Genomic DNA, 5,884 nt, shown 5'->3' on the forward strand with positions numbered 1-5,884 from the left:
TCAGTGCGTCTGTGTGGTGTTTAGTGTGCAGAGTCTCCTCCTGTCACAGAAACATTGTCAGTGCTGAACAGTTGAGTCTGTACAGGATCACAGTCACATCAATCTTTCAGCTTCTTGGAATAAATTCATCAGTCAACTTTGTACAAAATGATTCAAAGTGATTGAAAAGATTCTTCATTTCCATTTGAAACTTCTTCTTCCATTAAATTGTGGATTAAATTGCGTTGACTTGTACTTTCTGTCATGTGTTGTTTTGAATTCTGGCTCTTGTTCCAATAAAATCCACAACTATTAGTGAAATGTAAGAAAGAGAAAACATTGAGTCGTCTGCAGCTTTAATTGTAAAGAATCATTGTGAACAAAGTTGTAAATGGACAGTAAAATCTGATCAAATGTACTCGACACTCCACCTGAAACACTCTGACTTGTTTCATGTGTTTCTAATGATGAAACTAAAAGTTTGATGGTGTTGGTTAACACATGTAATTCTGTCCGTAGTGACAGAGTCAGAAACTGCACAACATCTCTTCATTTCTGTCTGATTATTCTATGAGAAGAAAACACATTTGAATGACAATCATTGTGTTTCTCTCAGTGTTTTGTGGCTGTTGAAGTCCGGCTGTATTTTCAGGACGTTTGTTGGATTTGAATCTGGTCCGTCAAACTAAACAGCTGTGAGAAAAGTCTTTCTCTGTCTGAGCCGGTTGGCTGAAGATGTTTGGAAGTCTGAGAGCCGGATGAAATACTGAAACACTTTCACACATCACAAACTAAACTGTCCTCGTGAAGTTTTGAAACAAGTGCTGAAGAGATTTGAGCTCATGTTTGATGCTTCTGAACGTTGATGTTCAGAGCAAAGAGTCCAAAACTTGTACAAATGATTCCCTTTATATTCAATCTGACTTTGTTTGTGAAACCATCAGCTGACGAGTTTATAATCAGACTGAAAGATGTCGCACAGCATCACTGAAATGTTTCTCCTCTGATAAAGTAGCTCAATATAACAACATCAAATATTTACAATATTAATGAGGTAAGAAGACATTTTGTTCCAACAGAACACTGTTTGAAGCCAGAGAGGTGGCAGGGTCCGCCACATATAAACCCAGTGAAACAGTATAAAGTGTGTTGTCCTTTAAGGTCACTTTGTTTCTTTGTTCCAACCAGCCAACTCACCCACAATCCAGAACTTTTCCCGCTTCTCCAGAACACTTCATGTAGAAACTTCAATGAACTGAATGTGATCGTGCAGCTGAACTCCAAATACTTTTGAACTTGTGGTTGAGTTTTCAACTTTGACTCTTTCAACTCAATCATTTCAGGACAAAACAACTATTTGGATGTTCCAAGTTGTCATGAATTGAAGCAAAGTTTCAACACAAATGTCTTTAAAAAGAATGTGTGACATGAGCTGGCAGGTCCTGGGTCAGTCGGTGTGGAGCGACCCGTATCTACAGAACATCTAAATATCTTATTTTACTCTGTCCTTTACTGATGTTCTGAAAATAACACACGTGTCATACTTTCCATACCACTTCACTTTTTATATTTCAACACTTTGAGCTGAAAAACATTCAGGACGTGAAATCAAACGTCTGTGAAGCTTTATTTAACAAGATGTGTGTCACTCACATGTTGATGTTTCTGCTTGTTTTATGTGTTTTTATAACCGTGATGAGAAGAAACAAAAACCTGTGATGGTGTTCATAAACTCATCTGATGGTTTCCATGGTGACATAATAAACAGATGGATGTTTTATTACAGAAACAGAATATTAACAGCTGATTAGAATACCAAACAAACAAGTGTGTATTATGATGTATATATTCATTAAAGTGTCTCATTGTGCTGACGTGGTGTTTTTCTGCTCTTCACTTCATGTTATTTATTGTTTTCAGTCTTTCTACTGTTGTGAATTCTGACAACACATGTGACACGTTTGCAGCAGTTTGATGACTTTTACTTTGAAAATACTCAGGCAGGAAGAATGAAAGAGGTGAAAGCTGCTTTTAGAAGCAGGTGAGCATCATCCCAGATGGTCTACTAGACCATCTGGGATGATGCTCACCTGCTTTCACCTCTTTCATTCACAACATGGAGACGGTTGCTGTGTCGGCTGACATCACATCACACCTTCATGAGCTCCAGTTAAAGCTGCAGGGCCGGAACCATTCAGCGGCCCGTTGGATGACAGAACTTTTCAAAGGAGGTGACACAGACGTTGAGGTGGGCTCATGTGGGATCTCTGCAGCTGGAGCTCATTGATCTGTGAGGAAGTGATGCATGAAGAGCATTTAGAGGCCACTGACCTGCTGCTTTCTGGCTGCTGCACACTGTTTTCATGCTCTAACCAAAGCAGCACTGCACACCTGGACCACGTTTGGACCCGCTGACGGCTGCCAGTGGGCTTTTTCCACCCACTGTCAACAATATGAAGAACGAGTGTGGTTCCAGGCTCACAGGTGAACACCTACAGATCTGCATGAGAACGGCAGCGACTCCATTCAGCCCAGATTGAAATCAGTGGCAGGACCATCACATGCCCATTCCTCTCAGGAAGACAAGTCAAAGAAAAGAAGCACATATTCATTTGCACTTTTTATTGACTGTTTTCTCAACATGTTTTGAGCTGAAATGTCGTCCTGAACTTCTTCAGGCTGGAACTTGTTGAAGTGAAGCGTAAAAAAAGCTTATTGGGAGCTGTTTGCACTTTGGATTGATTTCATACTGAGCTTTGTGTTTTCTGTCACTTGAAATAAAGGCCTGAAATGAATTCTCCTGGGACGACTTTTATTGATGGTAGAATATCTGCTTGATGAGTGTCCAAGTGTTGGACAGTGAATGTGGGGAAGGAAGGCTGTAAGACACAAGCTGGACTTTGTGAGGTTCTGACCTTTTACTGGGAGGAGATGTTACTAACTGGACCTCAGAGAGAAACCACATGACAATAAAGCTTTCATTGATTCAATCAGTCAACTGACTGAGGCATTGGAACTAGATGTGCTCAAAGAGAATCACACTCCCCCACCCACAGAAATGGTACATTCCGGGGGCGGGGCCACTGCAGTGCACCTGATCAGCCACCTGTAGCCACACACACACACACACACAGACACACACACAGAGAGACGCAGGTGGGAAACAGCTGGAGAAGTGATGGATGAAAGGAATTTGGTGTGTTTGAATGATGGCAGAGGAACCAGGGTGAACATTACTGCAGGTGCTGAGTCAGCATTAGACATGACTCTAGAAAGAGAGGAAGCACAATGAGTCAGTGTCCAGGTGTGTTAGACAGGAGGGAAGAAACAGGTGAAGCAAGTGATGATGAAGCCTTTACATTGGCAGACATGACGAGGGCCATCAATACATCAGAACCAACCTCTCCTGGGATAGATAGGATTTGCTATGTGAGGCTAAAACACCTGGAGGAAGGAGCGTTATCAAAGCTGCTGCAACTTTATACCAACATATGGAAAGAGGGAAGATTAGCAAGTGCATGGAAAGAAAGAGGCAGCAGTGATTCCTGGAAGAAAACCTGGAGAGGATCCTTCACAGCCCTTCACCAGCTACACACCAACAGCACTAACATCACATGTGTATAGAGGATGATAACACAGAGGTTATCATATGATCCTGACAAGAGAGAAATGCTGCTGCTGCTGCTGCTGCTGCTGCTGCTGCTGCTGCTGGCACTGATTATCAAAGTGCTTTTAGAAAAGGAAGAAACACAATGGATGCAGTGATGAGGCTGCAAACTGAGAGAAGAAGGCAAATAAAGAGCCAGTAGTTGAGTGTTTGTTGATGCTGAACAAGCCTTTGACATGATGTGGAAGGAAGGATTGTTAATAAAGCTGTGCAACATGGCTGTGAGAGGGAGGGAGGGAGGGAGGGCTTTTCATTGGATAAAGGATTTCTTCTTCTCTGTGTGGAAGGAAAATACAGGTACCAGTTGGATCACATTGATCAGATCAGTGTGCAGCTGAGAATGAGACTCCTGGAGGTGGTGTGATCAGTCCGTTACTCTTCACTATGATGATCCATGATCATCCGTGTTCTCTAAAGTAGCAGCAGATACAGGCAGCTCACTCTCTGTGGATGATGATGGGGCCTCGTGGAAAAGAGGAAGGAATGTGGCGCATGTCATTGTCAAAGTGCCAGGGGCTGTTGATGAGCTGGTGGAGTGGGGTTGTGATCGGGCTGCCGCTTCTCTGAGGAGAAAACCCAGACACTTTATTTCAGCAGGAAAACAAGAGAGGAAGGAATGAAACTAAGGATGTGTGGGAACCACTCACAAAGAGTTTGGGAGCAGTGTTTGATTCACGGCTAACACGGCCAGCAGCTCATATTGGCAGAATGAAAGAAAAAAGTCATGGAGGTGTTGAGATGTCTGACAGGTTGCTGGGCACTGAGAAGAATCTCTGTGGCTGTGATTAGATCTGTGTGTGTGTGTGTGTGTGATTATGGCAGTATTGCCTCTGGATCAGCTGCCTGCCAGGTCTCATGTGAAGAAGCTGGATGTGATTCAGGCACTGAGAGTTTGCAGTGGGGCTTTAAAACACCTCCAGTACCTGCTGCTGTACAGGTAGAGATGGAGAGATGCCACTGGGGCTGAGGAGGAAGCAGCTGATGGGGAATTACTGGCCACATTTGCAGGGACACAGTGATTCTCACCCCACAAAACAAGTTGTGCAGGAGTGCTGGGAGAATGGGAAGAGTGGGGAATGATGTGGCAGATGAACTGGGAGTCTTAGCAGTGAGGAGAAGCCCCACAGTGGTGTGTCCACAGACCATCACCACCATGGTTGACTGGGTGGCCACAAACAGACTGCTGAACAGAAAAGGAAAAGCTCCAACAGACAAACTTGGTAAGTGCTGTTAAATATCATGTCACAGTGATTCTATGCTGATATATACAGATGGAGCTACAGAACCTGAGACAGCAGTGGCAGGATTTGGGGCGGCTGAACCAGCAAAGGGAACTGGGAGAAACAGAAGAACATGAAACACGCTGGAGATGCTGCAGTGTTGCTGGAGTTCAGATGGTGGAAGAGTCCAGACACAACAAGGTACTGATGGGCTCACAGTCTTCATCGCTTCTGGCAGCTTGAAATCAGTCAGTCATTCCAACGGCCGTCAGGACGTTTGATATGAAGTTCTTCAGTCACTTACAAGAAGAGTGAACAGAGGAGGTCCGCTTAGATTGATGTGGAACCAGCATGGAGGGCTGAGGGGGAATAATGAGAGGGCAGGTGAGTTAGCAAAGAGGGCGCTAAGGAAAGGAAGGATAGAAATGGAAGTGAGCATCAGTGAGGCTGCAGGTGAAGAGTGTCGTCTGGGGGAAAACCAAGCAAATGTGGCAAGAGAGGTGAGACAGAGAGGGCAAAGGGAGGCAGCATCAGGATCACCTGGGCAGGTACGGGAACAGGAGACAGGAAGTGGTGATGATGAGCTGAAGGCTGGACCACTGTACACTGAAGAATCACTGAAACTGGCAGGAAGCATCAGACAGGACTGTGTGGGAGGAGTCAGGAAGAGGAGGAGGAGTCTGGATCAGGTACTTCTGAGCTGTAGGGCAGGTATGAATGTTTCCATCATTGAACATTTAAATGAGCCTCTTCACTGGCTGTAATATTAAACGTGCTGGTTTCACTTCCTCCGTTTGTTGACTTGAAGGTTTTCTAACTTGCTGTGAAACCTGTTGAGTGTGTTTTTCATTCAGTTCAGGACGTCAGCAGGTTAAAAGTCCTCATGACTTGTTGCATGTAGGTGATGTCACCTGTTCCTGTGTCTGGATATATAATCTGAGTATTACGTCACAGTTTCAAACTTTAACAAGTCGTTTGTGAGCGGCTGAAACAAAGAAAGAGAAGCTTGAAGTCAACA

Source organism: Sparus aurata, chromosome 24 (genome assembly GCF_900880675.1).
Source record: "Sparus aurata chromosome 24, fSpaAur1.1, whole genome shotgun sequence".
NCBI lineage: Eukaryota > Metazoa > Chordata > Actinopteri > Spariformes > Sparidae > Sparus > Sparus aurata.